Here is a 21,341-nt window from a genome sequence, read left to right on the forward strand (position 1 = left end):
CACGCTTCTCCAGTAATATCTCTAGATTCCACCTCGTCCGTCCAACTGTCTCAAGAGGTGTACGCAACGTCAAGATAACGTAATATCTTCTCTATCTCATAGTATATCCAAATTTCGTGAAAATCCGGATCACCGGTTTACAAAGAACATCTTATTCTGTACGCAACGGATATAACTCTTCCTTGTCTCGATTTTCTTTTATTATTATATAGGATGTTGCAGTTTCTTGGTACTAAACATATTACATTCGTAACTTTTCTATGTCTCGATTTTCTTCTATTATTATATAGGGTGATTTAGTTTTTTACTACTAAACACATTATGTGGGTATGTAACTTTTACGCGACTGGGGGTTTTTCTATTATTATATAAGGTGGCCAAGATTTTTATCGCTAAACTTTAATGAAATATTCATACATGTATTTAACTTCTCAAGTTTTCAAGTTAGGAAATTTTGAAATGCCCTTTTCTAAATTCCTAGGTCTCTAGAGTCGTAAATTCCGAGATTCCTGAATTTCTAAGGTCCTAGATTCTTAGATACTTAAATTCGTAATTTCCTGGATTTCCAAGGTCCTAGATTCCTAAATTCGTAAATTTCTGGATTCCTAAGGTCCTAAATTCCTGAATTCTTGAATTCCTAAATTCCTGAATTACTAAATTGCTAAATTCCTAAATTCCAAAACCACTAAATTCCTGCATTTCTATTATAAATTCCTACATTCCTAAATCCCTAAGTTTCTAAATAAAATTCGATAAAAATTTCTAAATTACCAAATTTCCAAATTCCAACCAAGCCAGAAAATCCTCATATATCATACATCAATTTTCATAGCCGCACATATGATTTCCTCGATTCACCAAATTTTCAATAATCAAAGTTTCAAAATTCACGACCAGAACACATTGTCGATACATCTCCAATAAACATTGCAAACCGAAATGCTGATAATACGTATCGATCGTGTGAAATCTCCATTAGAGTACCTTAAGTTACACGTTAATATCTCATTGTTCAATGCAATTTTCCCGCCCACAGTAACTTACAACCCCCGCGCGAATGCGCATGTTACAACATCGACACAACCGACCCTGCACACGCGACAACGAAATACAATTAATAATGGTCAGTTGTATCGTGTAAAACGGTTTAATGAGACGCAAAGGCATAAATGAAGCTTCAATTGTAGATAATATATTTCTAAATTGTACCTACGTTTCGCTTCATTATTGCACGGTAATATCGTTCACACAGCGGTCATTACATCGCACATTAGTAACAATTTGCACTTACCTACACGTTCATGAACCCTTGTTATAGAACGGAATCGTAATAAATGTGCACTTACATTTCAATTAACGCCCATTTTACGTGCATCAAGGAAACAATGCCGGGCGAATATAACTACGGACCGTCTAAATTAACCGGGACCACCGCTGTACAATGTGCACCAGACACATTTGCATTGAAAAACAGTCCTCTTGCACTCTTGACACGTTGATTTATACTGTAACGTTTCTCTGTATATTCTACGAACAATTCACGAATAATTACTATGGAATAAATGCTTTTAATAAAAACTTAAACTTTCGTGTTTGAATTCTACGTTTAATACATTCGCCTTCCTCTTCAAGTAGATACTTTTAAGCACTTTTGAATATCTTTATTCGTATACATTTCATCAGGAGTATATTAATTTTCTTTTAAATTGATTAAACTACTTTGTTTATCTTTATAGACATTTTTAGTTGCCTTTCATGCTCCTTATTTTCGAGTTAAATGTCTTTCGTGGAACAATTTATTAATCTATCGTCTTTCAGAAATTTTTAAATTCATTGTATTTACTTTGCACTTTCGCTAATTCGAAAATTAACAAATTCAAGTAATCACTGATTCACAAACTTGGAAGTTCAGAAATGTTGAAATTCTCTATTTTAGGAATTTAGAAATACCGAAGTGCTCAAATTCAGAAATTCAGAAATTCACCTGACTTACAATATACCCAAAACGACTCGTACAAATTGACACCTATCTTTGACAAATTTTTATAATCCTACCATAGTAACAAATATAAATTAATAATTAAAACCATTTGAAATTAAATTTTAGTTAAGCTTGCAAAAATTTCTTCAAATTACACAAGATTTTCATATGTATCAATTATCTTTATCAAGAACGATGTCATTTGTACAATAAACGATTATCGATTTCATTCAAGAAATACAAAAAGAACGATTGTAGATTTGTCTTTTGAGAAGAATAAGTAAGCGGTACTTCAAACATCGTCGGCAAGTAAGTAGGTATTTCATCTTCTCGTTTTCCTTCATCATCGACCTCGTTTTCATATTTTATTCTTATCTCCCTTTGCATCTCCGTTTGCTCAGATGCGATCGGAAGCAGCATTTCAATTCAAGGAAACACGTAATATTTCCCTAAATTGCTCTAGATTTTATTTGATTTTGATTTTATTTCATTTACATTCTTTTTTATTCGTGCGAAACACAATTATTCTCTACTATAATGAACATACAGGGTTTCTCATTTAAATGTGACCTCAAATTATGAACCACATATCTGTTCATGTTATAAATATTTACAATATTTTCATTTCGTTTTCTTGTTAACATTCTCGTTTTTATTTTTAGTATAATTGTAACGATTAGTGTAAAATATAACGATTTTCCTCTTCAAACTGCAAAGTTTTTACATACGGTTAAAACCAAAGTTTTACGAAAATTTTAAAAGTAATATGTCTGTAGCCACAAGATGGAACTAACGCAGAAGACAGAGTCCGATTTGCGATCGCGAACTAATTTGAGATATGAAATGTCTAAGTAACCTCTCGAGTTGCTGCATGGGGTCAAGTGATGAGAATCACCTCACGAATGCAAAGGGTTAACCCTTATCCTTAACCTCTTAGGCACGGTTGAGCTTCACACGGCGTTGCTTTTCTGTACGGCAGAGTTCGAATTATGTGTAACGACTCTGGAACCTAAGTTCAGATGTTAACAGCGCTCGTGAGGTAAAGAGCGGCTTTTACCTACTGACCGACTCGTTTTTGCAAATAATTAAATCTAAAGAATGTGGGACTCGTGTGGTGTGCGGTTAAGGAGTGAAATCCACAGGTCAATATCTTTCAACAATAAGGTTTATTCAATAAAACGATAAAAAAATAAAGCTAACAAATAACAATAACAAGAAAATAAAGGAAATAATTTTAAGGAAATAATTTTGGTTCCGGCTACCAATAGTATAGCACTGGTTGATTTTACGTGTAATTGATTTAGTTAATTAATAAATTTAATGTCTAATGATGCTGTAAATAGAAATTGTATCTCTATCCTTTTCTAGGATTAGCGCTGATTCCAAAAATTTCGGGGCGAGCATCGCGGCGCGTAGACACATAGCATTATGGAATTTTTCATACAGAACTATACATTTATTAGAATAAAAATAAAATAATACATGAATCTTGTTTTAATTGTACTAAATTAGTATTCAATTAATTTTGTGAAACATATTACCTATTTTAAACCAAAGTCATAAGATAATTATTATAAATGAAAATATATATATATATATATATATATATCGATTACCGACTGTCGAACTTAATACATACGGTAGTAGATATATAATGTACTGTCGGTAATTGTCAAATACTGTCGATAACTGAATTATTCCTGTCGATGAGTAACGAACTGAACACAGTATTGCCATGATGGCGAAGGAAACAAAAAAAAAATTCTTCCAGGGACGTTACATATGTGTAAACAGCACTACAATATGTGACAATACTGTTCTATACGCGAGTACATTGAAATGAAGTTTTTGATGATTAAATTATAATTTTTCCCGAAGATATGATACATATACTTTAACTTTGATAATTTAATTTTTTAGAAAATTCACAGAATATGTAATTTCCAAATGTTTCCAATATCGTGTATTAGTGCAAAGAGGTGCTTCCATGGTGCCTAAACTACAATACTTGCTACCTTTTGTTTACATGTAATGGACTTTTGTGGGATTTGTTAATACTGTTATGAAACGTGGTGAAGGCAAAAAAGTGCGAATCAAAACATATGAAAACGATCATTCAATGGAAAGGGTGAGCGAGTCAGTAGAGTGTGCCACTATAGCGTTATGTAATCTACAATGACATTCGCGAAAGCCACTATAGCGGACCTTAGAGAGATGGTACAGAGAGATGGTGTCCGCAACAACTATTATAGTGACGCGCCGTGACTAAAAAATTAAAAAGCATACGTCAGTTGCATCACAGTATTTTTCATAATTAATAAATTTACTGTACAAAGTACTGTTTCCCATTTAACATTCTTCCCAACTTTCTGACAACAGCCATTCATTCGCGTAAAAAGTAGACATTCGAACAAACATCCTCAATCCACCAAAGGTTCGAGTAGAGTTCAACAAACAGAATACAATCGAAGATACAATAGTAGTCGTGCCGTTTTGAAGTTCCCTCGATTTGTCGTAAAGCTTTACGATAATGGTTGAGTACGAAAAGGTAACGGTTCTCGAAGACAATGTGAAGGTGATTGTTTGGTCGCAGCTGCTACGATCGTTTGCTCGACGTACTTCTGGTATCAGAATATACACAGAATGCAAGTATTCTTAGGCAAGTGCTATTCAATACGCCGACTAGACATTAACGTCCTTGCCAGGCGATAATTCAGTGTTTGAAACAACAAGATCTAATATATGACCAAGGTTATTGCAGCGATTCGAAGACGAGGTACAAAGCTGGAATGGATCTCTTTTTAGAATTTCAGAATTTAATAATTTGGAGTTTGATGATTTGTAAATGTGGGAATTTTTAAATTTCGGAATATGAAGCTTAGATAACTAGGAATTAAGAAAGTTGCAAACGTGAGAACTTAAAAAGATTAAATAATTGAAATATCTATTAATTTATGAATAATTTCGACAATAAATAAATGTATTTATTTATAAAATGTGGAATAAAGTTAAGTGCTTTTATTCACAGTATTGAATAACGTACAACGTATTTTTTATTTCACTTAATCAGGATAAAAGTTTTACTTATGTCTGCTTTTAATTTAATATCTCTCCTGTTCATTCTGATATGCTTGTTTGTACTCATGCTTGTTAAAGTGTGCATGCATCAAAGGAACAGTCAGGAAACCTTCGTTACAAATTGTTGTTAGTAACAAGCAACTTCCAATTATAGTTGCATGAGAGGACACCTCACATAAGCAATAACACGTCCCGAAACAAGATGTCCGTTGTTACTGCGATACCTTTGATCTTACTATCGCTCGATGGAAACAGCTAACTTTTATTAATGTCACATTCGCATTTTTTTTTTCAGAAATAACATTGTTAAATTTGGGAATTTAGGAAATTTAGTAATTTGAAAAATTGTGAATTTGGGAATATGGTAATTGTAGAATTAGAGTTTGTGGGTTTGAGAAGATAACTTAAAAATTTGAGAATTTGATGATTTGAGAGTTTGGAGATTTGGGAATATAGCAATTTGATAATTTGAGAATTTGAGAGTTTTGGGATTTGGGAATATGGCAACTTGAGAATTACGGAGTTTAAGAATTTCAAAATTTGTGAATTTGATAATTTGAGAGTTTGGGAATTTGAGAATATAGTAAATTGAGAATTTGAAAATTTGAGAATTTGATAGTTTGATAGTTTGTGAATTTGAGAATATAGTATCTTAAGAATTACAGAGTTCAAGGATATAAGAACTTGAGAAATTAAGAATTCGCGAACTTGATACATTTATTGTTTGAAGATTTGAACAATTTTGAAATCTGAAAATATAAGAATTTGATATTTTGGCAATTTGGGATTTAGGATTTTAAGAATTGAAAAATTTTGGGATATTAATCTTAAAATATAAAAATTCTTAAATTTAGTAACATGAAACTTTAAAAATTAAAAAATACATGAAATCGAGAAATTTTAGAATTTTCATATTTTCTAGTTGACATGTTCTTATATAAAATGGACCTGCGCTACACCCGCGTGCACACAAAACTCGCGGTTGGACGAGCGTTTAGCAGATCCGCTTCGAATCTATCGACAAGGCGGCGAAACGCAATTACGCTTCCGAAAACGATCTACCAGTAAATATAAAAACGTCCCTCGTACGGCTCGTTAGCTGTGAACTGCTCGCAGCTCGGTGTCGATACGGTAATCCAATTTGCAGTTCACCAGCGGCATCCAGCTAGGTGCGGACTACGTGAACGGGCTATAGCAGAGACCGCGTCGTGCTACGACCACTTTCGCAGTGTCGTTCAAAATTAGAAGTAGTTTGTCTCATTATGGTCTACCGGTAACATAGCCTATCGCCCTATGAATGCTCTTTGTGTCAATCAATCGCCTACCTGCGTGATAATAACGTTACATTATCAGTAGTTACGCGCATTTTATCATCGGTTTTCGCTTCTGTTACCGCTTTTTCAAGCACCACAATAATTAACAATTGAATAATTACCCTTCAACCGTTTACATAAACTCTTGTCAATTTTATACGCGATACATGTATTATCACGATATTAAAAACATTTTTCAACTTTACAAAATTCAAAAGCACTTACCAATTTTACATTGTCACAAAAGTGAAAACAATTTTCAATGTCACGTTATAGCAAAATTGAAAAATGGAAATGAATACTTTTTAATTTTGATGTCCATATGGACATCTGATATGAATGTTGTAACTTCTGTTTTGTATCGATGTTTTGCGTCATACGTGTTCAATCAGTTAACTGCGTTTCATGTGTACACATGCCAATTCAAAACTTTGTAATGTATCCCCGTCAATCATCAATACAGTTACTTTATCTACAAATCGACTGCAAAAAAAAATTCGATACCATTACAGAAATCTCGGAGTAAATCTACTTCTGCCATAAAATCGAAACTGCCAGTGCGGCATTGAGCGGTGTAAATAAATTCCACGCGACAAAATAACCACCGTTTTTCTTCCAGTCGACCGATACGATTCTCTCGAAAGTAAAACCGAACGTCCCGTGTAGCCACACGTAATCGTTCCGGCTGCATTTTCAATAAGCTCCGAAACGCCCCCAAGGGAAACAGTTAGGTCCGTTCTCGCGTGATGAAAGATACCGGCTCTCCTTCTTCCGGCCGGCGGGCACAATAAATGTTTCACGATCCTTCCCCGGTCAATGGCACAGAATCTGAAAAGAAAATCGTTCCAAGGGCGAGCCGGGATTCCCGGGGATAAGGTTGGACCGGTAACACGGCAATAGTTTCGCCGCTCGGTATCGCTAATGCAGTCCTCTGTCCAGTTGGAAGGAAATTGCATTGGGTCGGGCCACATCTAGCTGCAGCTATATAGGCCAGCCGGGGATGTGAACCCATTCTGACTATCAATTATCTCAAATAGCGCGAGTTAAACCAACCCATTCTCTAACCTCCGTTAGTATAGCCCCGGTCTGCCCCACCAACCCCCTTGATGTCCCGCTCGTTCCCTATCCCCTCGCCACCCGCCTCCTCTATATCAGTCGTTCCTCTTTCTCGAACTCCTTCCATAGCCCGTTTCTGGTCAGGTTCCTTCTCTGACTGAATTCGACGACGGTCTCTTCTTCCTCTTCACCTTCCCTCTACCGACAGCCACCCACTCGAACCATCACCCTCTTCCTCCTTCTTCGTTGTCGGCAGACCAGCCTCATTCCCCCGGCACGAGGTTCCTCCTGACTTCTGATTGCTTCTGTCCCCGGCCAGCTGCTCCGTGACCAAATCGATTCGCTGTTTCGTTGAATTTTCCAGACCATCCTTGCTACTAGCTAGACATCGGCCAAGTAGACGACGTCTTCGGAGGCTAGTTTCAGGTAACGAGCATGCGAACGATGAACGACTGCCCGGTTCTCCTTCCTCCGACACCTTTTGTCTCCGTAATTTTTGCCCTTAACCGGTTCACTGCTGACGGCATAGACTTAAGCTGAGACCCGGTTTTCAATCGTGGTTTAACGATGAAATTATCAAATCGGTCAAATGACGGTCTTGTTTTTTATTACGAAATTTGTTAAGATGGTTCTCTTGGAGTTGATTCTCATTAAGGTAAAGTAATTTATTCTATCGTTTGCGTAATTATTTTTCAACTCCATTTTTAATTTCAAGATTAAAGGTTGGTAGAGTCAGTGTTGAACAGTAATTTAAATCTTGGAAAATTTGTTCAGGTGGTTTTCTTGAAATCTGTGTTGATTCTCATAAAGGTACAAAATTAATGTATGTACTGTCGTTTTAAAATATTAAAAATTATGAATAATAATAAAATTGATGATTTGCATTCCGATAGACAATAATATTTTAAAATTGGATTTCTTAAAACATTCCAAGGTTTAATTACAAAAATTTCGATTAAAATCGATTATGCACACTGTAAAGCGAACATCGATATATCTTATTATTAACACTTTGTAGACGTAACACCGAAACACTTAATTAAGGAAGTACACTGCGTACACAAGCCAACCACAATTTCTCGTTTCATCTTGCGAAGAGGACCGCTATCTATACACAGAAACAGTTTCATCAACTCAAGTCGTACGATCAACAACGCCTCCAGTCACGTAAAGTCTAACCAAGATCAACGCGAGTAAGAGTACGTCTTCACGTGACAATAAATCGCAACATTTAATTACAATATTAAATTTTAGGTAGTGTATTGTGGAAACTAGGACTTAAAGTGACGGCAAATTGCAGAGAGCATGGACGTGTCTATCGGTATAGCCATTGGTGAGTATGTATAATGTGACGATTGTTATCGATAATTTGTCAGTAGAGGCAGAGGGAAATACCTAATAGTAGATTTATAAATTTCTAAATTGTTAAACTTGCAAATTTTTAAACGCTTTTGCAAATTTTAAAATTCGCGAAAATTCAAGTTACAAAATTTCCAGTCTTTTTGCAAAGGGTCTAGCCGGATAAGCATGGGCAAACGGCCCCCGCACCAATATTGATATTTATACATTCTAAATATATCTTTATATCCATAAATCAATTACAGAAAGTTTCAAATGCCTACCCCGTCGTATAAGGGAGATATAGGGATAACAACCCTCAGAATTAACGCCTATTTTCTCGAAAACGAGTTGTGATATCTGCACACATTCAAAAGGAAATGACAAATATTTATTAACTTTATTACATATATTTTTGTCAGAATTTTAGTTTAATCACAAGGGGTGGAAAAAAATTATTTTAATTTTTGGGGGGTGGTTTTTGAGAACAACCCCTTGAGTGACAATCTCCAAAATTAGAAATGATGCATTGCTATCGAATTATTATGTATAAAATCCTCAAGTGTGTCGGAGGGGTGGAACATGGTTAAATAAATTAAAGAATATAATGACAGCGCGATTATTTCGATAACCGGTAGCACACAGGTTGCAATGATTGCCTCTAACATATTCTGATTTTGCAATCATAAGCAAGGAATGGGAATACCCATTTTTAAAAATATATTTTACACCATTTACAAAATGCACTGTTTTGTAATACCGACCACGGAGCAGGTATTCATTCTCTCATCAGCAATCGAGCGAGTAACTTATAAGACGCTTGTTTTCCTTATACCTCAAAACAAAATTAGTTACATTATCACAATTTTTGTATTAATTATCTACGCCTTAAAAATCCTGCACATGCACCAATATAAAAAGTGTGCAAGGGTATTGGGAGAATTGAAAAGAAATTCTACTGTTATGAAGGAAAAGATTTTGTTTAATCTTCATCGCTATTTTTCTCAATAATTGGTACTGTTTGTGTTGTGTCGAAAGAAATATTTAGAATGTATAAATATCAATATTGGCGCGGGGGCCGTTTGCCCATGCTTATCCGGCTAGACCCTTTCTAAGATTTCCAAATTTTTGAGTTTTTAAATCCACAATGTCCTACATTTAAATTCTCACATTTCTAAGTGCTTAAGTTTCTAAATTCTAGAATACCCAAATTTTTAAATACCAACATTGAATTGGAATTATATTCCAGATATTTGCATACAAAACAAACCTATCCCGCAATTCAAATGTTTGATAAGTATTGCTAGCTTGTAAACGTTGAAAAATGTACCAGTTTGAATATTAAAGAGGCGCGAAAATACACTTCAAAATTTTGTTTAAAATGATTTATTCCAACATTACAGCAAACAAAAGTTGTTGTATTTGTAATCCAATGGTTCATTTTTTATGTGAAATAATTAATATCTAATAAACTCTTTTTACGCAGAAAGCAGTAATAGTGTGTTCGAATATGAACGTAACTGTATAGAGTTAAACTTTTGATCGAGCCTGTATAATTTTAGTCCATCGGAACAAGTCACGGTTAGCTGGGTAATCGGATATCTCATAAATCAACAGCTCCGCTTTCAACGGCGTAGGTCCGAGGTCGTCTCAACAGTCCGTGTAAACGAATAACGAGCAAACAATAAAATGTAAAGTGTCTTTGGGATTATTTATTAAACGGATTCGTTCGGTGTCACGAGTAGGAGCAGAGGCTGTCGAAGGGGTCAGAGAGAGGAGAGCAAGCAAGTCGGTTACACGAGAACGACATATTGGATTTACATGTACCAGCGCGGCGGGACCGGCTCGAATTAATGGCGGGGGCTATTACGACGCCGAATGAATATGCATAAAACTGCACAAAGTGAATTGGTGGTGGCGTTATAGCAAAAGGGTTGGCGAGGAGGGTTGCGAGGGCCATGAGGGGGGCGGATGGGCAAAGGTGGGCCGCTGGTAGGCGTGGTTACACGTGACGTCACCGGCTCGTTGTTCTATTTTACCGAGGACAGCGGTGGCCTGGGATGGGCGAGCGCGGGAGTTGTTGTGTTTTGTGTCCCCGCCATGCTTCATAAATCAACGAAACAAACAGAAACCCCGGCGTGCATCGCGACCAACGCCGGGCCAAACTCGATTCTGATGGCGAATGTATAATTTAATTCCGTCGCGGTGCGGCACGCCGTGTGCATCGCTGGATTCGTAAAACCTGACACGACAAAAGAATATCGAGGCCACTGGACATTTCGACGATTTCGAACGCTTTGCGTCCCTGATCGATGCTGTTATGGTCTTTTTCCATTTACCTTCACCTACGATGTCACCCCGCGGTCATTTTATCACGATCGCTTTGTCTTTACCTGTTAACGCCACGTGTTTCTAGTCTCAGGTTATGGATGCTGTTGAGAGGGTGAGGATGTCGTGTTTGTTGTTTTATTTGGACTTTATAATGTTTATTATTGGTTTGAAAATCGTGATAATGGGGGAGGAGAATGCACGTGGTCGAATGCAGACGTTGTAATGAAAATGCGGGCCCATGGTTATGGATTCAACAAATTTACGTATTTTATAAATCATAAATTTGGGAATTGAAAAGTATTAAATTTTGGAATTTAAAAATTTGTGAATTTTTAAGTTTGGGGATATGAAAATTAAATATTTGGGGCTTTAGAAATTTGGGAATTTGAGGATTTGATAATTTGGGGATTTGATAATTTGGGGATTTGAGGATTTGGAGATTTAGCGATTTGGGAATTTAGAAATTTTGGAATTTGGGAATTTGGGAATTTGGGAATTTGGGAATTTGGGAAATTTGGGAATTTGGAAATTTGGAAATTTTGGAATTTGGAAATTGGGGAATTAGGAATTTTGGGAATGTGGGAATTTGGGAATTTGGAAATTTGGACATTTGGGAATTTGGACATTTGGGAATTTGGAAATTTGGAAATTTGGAAATTTTGGAATTTGGAAATTTGGGAATTAGGAATTTTGGAAATTTGGGAATTTGGAAATTTTGGAATTTGGGAAATTTGGGAAATTTAGGAATTTGGGAATTTGGAAATTTGGGAATTAGGAATTTTGGGAATTTGGGAATTTGGGAATTTGGAAATTTGGAAATTTGGGAATTAGGAATTTTGGAAATTTTGGAATTTGGGAAATTTGGGAATTTGGGAATTTGAAAATTTGAAAATTTGAAAATTTGAAAATTTGAAAATTCAAATTTTGTAATAAGAAGACTGATGCACTACATTAATTCAACAAAACAACTACATAATAAATGCCATATCTCTCGAATATCATTAAACATATTTTCCATCTTGGTTCTCAATAATAAACAATCGTTGCATTATTTATCAAGCAATGTAGAAAATTTTCGCTGGAATCATCTGCAATATTCAGAGCCTACATTATGTATATAAGCATCTAATAAATAAAACATGTATTTAATGAAGAGCGTATTTCCATTGTTCCATTTTTGATATCTCCTACAACGAAGTAATCTCTCATTCGTAAAATCAAACAAATGTTGGAAATTCCTGATAATACTTGCTACGTCTGCGAATGTGGCCATGAAGGTATGCGAGTGTTGCAAGTTACATGGTACATACGTGAGCAACAGCATGGAAATTTAAATGTCGATGCAGTCCTGAATAAGGGAACACTGCAGAGAGCATTTCAAAACACGAATATGTTGTTCCACTTTATACGATCAATTATTTGCATTCTGTACCGTTTCACGATGTAACATGGTACCTTTCTCACATGATTTACAACATTCTTGTATGATAAATTACAACTTGTAACGTATGATACAGTATGTATGTACACAGCTGTGATAAGCATTATTTTAAACAAAATTATAAATGTACGTTAGTTAAAAAAAATAAAAAGCTATATTTTATCATTCAAATGTGTTTGTTCTTGTGTATACGTCAAACATAACCTAATTACAAAGAATTAGATTTGAACGTTAAAATTTTTCATTCTGTATCTGTAATTTATTATCACAAATACTGTTATTGAGAGTTTAATATAAATATTAATACTGTGTTTAAAAATTATTAAAAATTAATACTGTTTTTCAACAAAAATGAGGTTTTCAAAATATGAGATAAGTCGTGAAAAATACTATCACTAGCTGCGAAAGTTCGTTCGCTCGGCTAAGTTTTCTTTCCGAGAGAATTCTCAAAAATTGAACGTTTCTACTCTATCGACCTTCTGCGTAACAGTAATGTTTTCCTTCATCAATTTTGCAATGGTACCATGGAGAGATGCTGTCTCGCGATTCTCCTTCCTTCGAACTCTGTTCGTCGACAGACGGAATAGCATAAAGCGAAGCGAATTTGCCGAAGGAAGGCATTTACTTTGCGATACGTTTGAGGAAACTTCTTCCTTTTTGCACGTTAAGAAATGCGATTCGTGTCTTCTTTGCTGCGAGCCACTCCGAGGATAACTTCAGAACGTGTGCGACGATTGAAGAACACTGTACTCACGGACCTTTCGATGAAACTCTTAAAGGAACAGAATTGGAATATGTGTTTTGCGATGTCGAAAAATGCTGTTCATACATAATTAAGTAGCCTCGATATTGAATTCGAATTATTTGATGGAGTACTTTTAATTATCGAAATTTTCCTCTTAAACTTGGGAACTTGTTAATATTCAGATTTGGATACTTTGGGACTTAAAGCTTCTAGAGCTAACCTTTAGTTTTTCAGAATTTAGGATTTGGGAAAATTTGGGACCATGGAATTTTGCAATTTGGAAATTTTGTAGGTTTGCAGGTCTATAGACATAAAATTATAGATTTATCGAATTCAACGTTTATATAATCATAGAATTGGTGAATTTTAGCAGTTTAAAAATTTATAAATTAACAATTTAAAAGTTGTAGAATTGTAGAAGTGCAGAATTGCAGAATTTCAGAATTAGCAGAATTGTGGAATTATGGAATTGTGGCACTATGGCATTGTGAAATTGTGGAATTTCAGAATGGTAGAATTGTAGAATTGCGGAAATTTGGAATTTTGGAATTGTGCAATTGCAGAAATGCAGAATTGCGAAATTGTGGAATTGTAGAATTGTGGAAATTTGGAATTGTGGAATTGCGGAATTGTTGAAATGTAAAATTGCAGAATTGCAGAATTGCGGAATTGTGGAATTGTGAAAATTTAGAATTGTGGAATTGTGAAATTGCAAAAATTGCAGAATTGTAGAATTGTAGAATTGTAGAATTGTAGAATTGTGAAATTGTGAAATTGTAAAATTGTAAAATTGTAAAATTGTAAAACTGTAAAATTGTAAAATTGTAAAATTGTAAAATTGTAAAACTGTAAAATTGTAAAATTGTAAAATTGTAAAATTGTAAAATTGTAAAATCGTAAAATTGTAAAATTGTAAAATCGTAAAATTGTTAAATTCCAACAAAATTGTACAAATATCAGATCCAGATAATGGAAGATAATAGCGGCAGCCCTGAAGATATATAAACAAGCAATTAAAACCAACGCGGAAAAAAAGATTAAAGAGGGTATAAATACAGAGCGTTAACGTGGTTGGGACGCTTTAATTCACAGCTAAAATCGTAATTGCAGTTGGTAATTTGCTGGCGAAGCTTCCAAATTGTGATTTGGAAGTATCGATGGACATTTCATCCCCAGTGACGAGGTTAAATTGGATTCTGGTGGCGACCTTTTTTCCGATGATGCGTGATCTAATTTCGTGCGATCCTGGGGCCAGGGAATTTCGACGAGACTTAATTTTAATATTGCGGACATTTCGATGACCGATCAAACGTCAATTTGCTGTAAACGAGCGAAAGTAAACATCACGTGGGTGGTCATCGGATTTTCACAGGAATTCCATTACATTATCGTTGACTCGGTACTTTCGAATTGACAAAGCATTTCTCTGAATTTACATAAGTATAAATTGCATCGAAAACGAAATTATCGTAGACCTTCATGTTTGATATTATACGACATGGTATAATTAGACTAATTTTATGTTCGTGTAAACACTCGTATGTTTTCTTTATACATATTTGTATAGTGTACATTGCACGGTTTGAACTGTCTTCAACGCTAAAGAGTTAAATAGTCTTCAAATTAAATAGTTCGACATAGTTATATAGTTTTTAAAAAATGCATCTAACCTTCATAATAAGAGGATTTCAGTATTGAAAATCTTGATTGTTTAAATTTTGTTTAAACTTTAAAAAATTTAAAGTATTCACATATTCTTATTTAAGAATTATTGCAGTGAGAATTGCAAATAACAATCTATATAGAAGATATTAAGATATTAAGATATTCATAATATTTTAGTTTAATTTTTTCCTTATTTAATTTACTTATATTTCTTGATATACAATATTATAAATGTTGTCTTTTGAAATGTTCATAACTGTACATCACTTGTATATTTATTATCAGATTAAGTTGTCTCTGTTAATATGAACACTACAGTAAATTAAATAATTTACGATATGCAATATATTATCTGAAAGTTTATACTATTTTATTCAGAACAAAAATTAGCGATTTTCGCAAATGCAATAACAGCACCGCTTTCGGAATTCGTGTGTCTGACCAATATCGGTTAAAACTACTTCCCCTTTTCAGCATGCTAATGTTTGATACAATTATTAGTTGTAATTTGAGGAAGTAAATATGAAAAAGTAATATAAAAACTCAGATTACTGCTTTTATTTTCACTGTTTTTTTTTTAATTGCAAAATATTTAAGTCATAAAAATGATAAACTTTGATAGTGTAAGATGATTCTAAAATATAATTAACTACATAGATTGCAAAATATATTTTATCTGTGCTATTTAGAAGGAAAATATTAAATTCTTTATCAAAATTTTAACATAAAATTTAAGAACATTGAATAAAAAGATTACAATCATTAATATTTGAATTAATTTTAATTTGTATTAATTTTAAGTATTAAAGTAATTAAATCGCCAATAATTAATATAAAACGAAATTCCTATATGGCATGTATCATTATTTTACACTGCTAATTAAATTTAACATATTTTAGAACACGCATAAATTTTATTCATTGCCAAATTTGCATTTCAATATTTACGATCTATAATCTTGCATTTATTTCATATATTTGGTATATTAATTGCAATTAATTAACGAAGGTACTCGTATTTGTACGCTCGTGTAAATAAGTGGTGTAATAAGTTAATCAATATTAAAATCAGATACATATAATATTAATTAATCACGTTTTTACGTAAACGAAAGTGATTGCCAATTAGCATATTTCTTCTATTACGTAATTTAAATATCAAACATAGTTTAACATAACAAAGGAATATTATTCTGATTTCAGAATTCTGTTATTATTGCATATATCTTTGTAATAATAAATTAAAGATATTACTCTGTCAAAAATTGTCTTCATACATCCATATAATAAATTATTTAACGCAAGGCCCAAATATGAATAAAATAATATTATTAACAAAATTTTATTTATGTAGTGAAATTTTTTAAATTTTCTGAATTTTTTGAGTAAACATTTTTTTGTTTAATTATCATGCAAAGACATGTATGGTAAGCACCTTATTTTGATATACAAACATTTTGCGTTAACTATGATTGTCCATGGTAATGAAAAAGTTAACTGATGCGCGAATTAGAAAAATTAACAAGAATATTATATTAACCAGTTAACTATGGCGATCTTTTTACAAAGCACGCACCAGTGTGTGTCGCGATAAGCAAGCGATGACGAGTTAGTTCTCAAGAATTTATGAATCCATCTCAAATCATTTACACTTTTTATTTGTTTATTTCATTTCGTGTTGACCTCTAAACATTTTAAACATATTACAATTTACGAATATAATTCAGTCTTCGCCAAAATTACAATTTAAATAGCAAATTGTAACAAAATTTTACGCATGACGGATATAATCATCATGACACAAAATTCTGCCACATCTCCATGACGGATATAGTTATCAAATACACTTAACTGGTTAACACGAGCTTTATCGTGTAATAATTGTTGTGCGGCATAATCTGTTAAAAAATATTTGCCTATAATTGCTGTCAACTATTTAATGAAAATTTTCTTCGTAAATATGATCAATTGCTAGTGTGAAATATTATTGCGAAGTACACACACATACTTAACTCTCGGGAGACGTCTCACAATTGATACGGCGACGAAAAGTAGAAACTCGATATATTTCGTTTCAAATTGAAATGTCAAGTAACAACTTTTTATCCAATTTTTAAATACTTCGTTTTATTTCATATATTGATAGACAGCAATATTTCAAAATTCCTACCTCTAAATTGATGTTTAAGCAGTATTATCAATACTATTGATAAAAAGAATTGTAATTTCTATAAAAACATTATTCGATTGAATACTGTGGACGCCTAAAAATTTAATCTAACCGATTTACATATTTTACAATTTTCAAACCCCAAAGTTTACACGGATTAAAATTTTTAAATTTATAAATTCTTATATTTTTAATTTATTAATCAAAACGTATTAATCAAGATAAACTTTGTAATTGCGATAGCGTTCGAAACCGAGAATCAAATCCTATAGAAAACCGAATTCAGTTAATTACATAAAAGCGAAGTTAGCTTTATCCGAAATCAGACTTAGGTACGAAATAATATAAAGTATTAACTAGCGAGAATCAGATTTAGTTAGATTCACAATTACCTATTACGTATTGCTCAATTTACCAAGTTCTATTATTTCTATTATTAATATTATATCAAAATCTATTTAGTTTCTTTTGATCAAACCAATATACTTTTCATATTTTGTTGTTATTTGTTACTTGTTATTTGTTAAATTCATCATCTTCTTTATTTAATTGAATAAACCTTATTGTTGGAAGATATTGACCTGTGGATTTACTCCTTAACCGCACACCACACGAATCCCACAATCTTTATATTTAGTTATTTTCCAAAACGAGTCGTTCAGTTGGTAAAAGCCGCTCTTTACCTTACTAGCGCTAGTAACTATCTGAATCTAGGTTCCAGAATCGTTACACAAATTTGAAACTTTCAAACCTTTAAATTTTTAAATTTAGAAGTAAAGAAATATATTTACTATAGTTACATTTCTTGACTTACCGATGCTTTCTTTCTGTAGTTAATATGAAATTGACAAATGCTTACCTGCAACAAAATAAAAATAATTGTAAATACATTACTTTAAATTCTTAATATTCAGAATTTTGAATATTTTCCAAAAGTTCTAAAATTCCCCATAAGTAGTATTTTGCGATATTTTTATCATATATAAAATAATTTTAAGGAAAAAAATACGCCGACTTCGAAATGTACTAAAAAGTATAAAATAATTTCTATTTCCTAATGAAGTAATTTCTATTTCATTCAATCATACTGTTGAAAACGTAAGGGAAATAAAAGAAACACAAATTGAACGGGGATTAATTAAATATATTTATTAACAAACACAAGTATACAATTTGTAACACAATAACGATAGGAATAATATGTACAATAATATATTAATATACGAATACTAACGAACAATTTTGAATAATATATATGTTAAATAATACGAATTAATTTGTAAAATAAATAATAATCGACAAAAATAAGGAATGTGAAATCACAATAAACTAATTAACAAAGAAATTAATTTTGGAGAATGATTTTAACAATAACTTCAATGAGGCGAGGCAAGGGCGTAAGTACGATCGAATTGCGAGGCGTCTATCGAGCGAATGATAAGCGCGTATCGTTCCGTAGCGGCACGGACCCCGTCGAGTCACGTGGTCCTACCCCCACTACGGACGATATCGATCCGAAAACGATTCGAAATCCTGGTGGCTTTACTCTTAGGTTAGCCTGTACGTCTCGGAAAATTACCGAAGTAATTCGACCCTCACAACAGGAGATGCAAAGCATCATCCCTCACGGGGCTTCATGGAGGCCTCAGAGGAACGTCATAAACGCCCCCCCTAGCCACGGCTTGTCGACCACAGGGTCGCACAAAGCGCCCCCGCGCCGCAAAGAGATCACCTACCAGTCCATAACATAACAATAAATTATAAACAATTAATAATTAACAATTTTGATGCCTCACATTTCCACTCGTTACCTCCTTGCATTCTTTACAAACGTCCTCATGACTCAAATTATTACATATATAACACTAAATCGCGATAAACTAAAATATGCCGATAATTATAAACTAAACTGAAATATTTCGCGTTCCTGTCATCAACACATACAATTACGTCACAGATATGAATGAAACCTATTTACTATTTACTCCTTAGGTAGTATATTAAATACATTTCAACCTTTTCGGAGGCGGCGGAAAATTAAAAGATTTTCTTGAATATGTCAACCTTTGGACAGCCGAACATAGGCAAAGCTTGTATAGCTATTTTTTTTTCTATACATATAACTCGACAGCACGCCGCGAAGTAGGTGTTAGTGCGTATAGAATGTAACTATGGTCTATCTAGATTCATAGAGTATGCGACGGAAAGACTCGATCGCCGCATATACTATGAAGAAAGAGCCCATCTGGAGCAAATTTGGTAATTCCCGCGTCGTGGGCTCCGTTTATAGGTTCTTAGATCCATGGCTTCCACACACGAACGAAGTCGATTCAATTTCATTTATATCAGAAACGTTGCGAAATGAAAATACAGTCGTTACATTTACGTATATTACCAGATATATCTATAATGGTTCGTATTCTTTCTCAGGATTTATTAATTTCCAATGCGCCATACCACAATCAACTGGTTATTGGCAGCAACGTTTACTGAGGTATTTTTAATTTTGCGCCGCCTCCGAAAAGGTTGAAATGTATTTAATATACTACCTAACGAGTAAATAGGTTTCATTCATATCTGTGACGTAATTGTATGATTGAATGAAATAGAAATTACTCCATTAGGAAATAGAAATTATTTTATACTTTTTAGTGCATTTCGAAGTCGGCGTATTTTTTTCCTTAAAATTATTTTATTTCATGCATTTTAGTGGAATGGGGAGAATTGTATAGGATACTGTGAGACAGTTCTTCCGGGCTTTTTTTTTGTCTGCGTAAATGCCATGAACATAATTAAGTAAAAGACAACATGGATATTCGTTTTTCAATTTTGTTTGCAACAATAATCCTTTGCAACTAAAAAATGAAAAAATTTTTGGTAATGGTACCAATGGGGAGTCAGACTCTACTTAAGATGCGAAAGGCTTTGTTCCGATCGGACCACCCACCAAGGAAAAAAACCGACGAACATGCATAGAAAAAAAAATAAGGGACACTCTTTCAGGGACAAGTACAAACTAATTACATCATGATTGGGGGTGCTTCATGCATTTGTTCTTTGTTAACTTTCTTTGCAAAAATTTACTGCGCATGTGTATCTCTTACGGTTTAGAACTGTGCAAGGGTCAAAGTATCCATAAAATAATAACAGATCCTGCGCAACAAATTTTCTAACAAATAAAATTGATGCATTTTTAGAACGATACGGAGACTGTACCAAGCAATGGAAATAATACACCAACGTCAACGTGAACTCATCTTGCTGTATAAGTCGCGTGTCAGAGCGGTAAAGCTTAGTTAGTGTTTTGGTACAGTGCATTGTAATTGCCCTTTCTTGTCTTTCTCGTGCATAGCACGGGGCGTTCCACTAATATTAATAACAATAGTTTTTCGCTAATATCACGGAAACTAGTTTTCCGTCAATTATGCATAAGGAAAAACTCGTTCAGAATCATGCCACTAATAACGTATTAGAGGGACATTAAAATCGTTCGTAGTTGGTTTCAAAAGTTAACAACAATTTTCGCTAATATCTCGAAAACAAAAGCTTTCCGCGAAATTTGTATATGAACAAAATTGTTCAAAAACAGGTTCGTGATAAGATATTAAAAAAAAAAAAAAAAATATATATATATACTGATCGAATTGAGTAACCTCCTCCTTTTTCGAAGTCGGTTAAAAAAGCGCACTAAAATCGAGAAAGGTTTATTTCAAAAGTTGCCGGTTTTTTGCAATAACACATTTTGCAATTAAAAAATGAAAAATTTTTTGATAATGGTACCAATGGGGAGTCAGCACCTACCATATGCAAAAGATTTCGTTCCGATCGGTCCACCCAGCTAGCCGCAATCGGCGAACATACATAAAAAAAGAAAAAAGTTGCCGGTTTTTTTGCAATAACAACACTTTGCAATTAAAAAATGAAAAATTTTTTGATAATGGTACCAATGGGGAGTCAGCACCTACCATATGCAAAAGGTTTCATTCCGATCGGTCCATCCAGCTAGGCGTAATGCGCGAACATACATAGAAAAAAAAAATATACTGATCGAATTGAGTAACGTCCTCCTTTTTCGAAGTCGGTTAAAAATTATATAAAACTTCCTATACTTTGAAATTCACAATTTGTTTAACAACGTAATTTCCTCTTTTACATGTACATATAATGCTGAATAATAGATCGTTAAGCAGCTGAAAACAATTAATCTTTTCTGTTGAATTTCT

General features: G+C 33.6%; 1 protein-coding gene across 2 annotated transcripts in view; it reads right to left on the minus strand.

The window, feature by feature from the left end:
- The window catches only part of LOC100879051 (E3 ubiquitin-protein ligase MIB1-like), a 350,773-nt gene that overhangs the window by 189,870 nt on the left and 139,562 nt on the right, over nucleotides 1-21,341 (minus strand). The window contains exon 2 of one of the 2 annotated variants that reach the window (XM_076535853.1): nucleotides 17,933-17,977. The exons of the other annotated variant lie outside the window; for it this stretch is intronic. The gene's annotated coding sequence lies outside the window, so the exon portion shown is untranslated. The remainder of the gene's footprint in view (nucleotides 1-17,932; nucleotides 17,978-21,341) is intronic. 2 annotated transcript variants of the gene reach the window in all.

The sequence above is a fragment of the Megachile rotundata genome, chromosome 1, assembly GCF_050947335.1.
Source record: "Megachile rotundata isolate GNS110a chromosome 1, iyMegRotu1, whole genome shotgun sequence".
Classification (NCBI taxonomy): domain Eukaryota; kingdom Metazoa; phylum Arthropoda; class Insecta; order Hymenoptera; family Megachilidae; genus Megachile; species Megachile rotundata.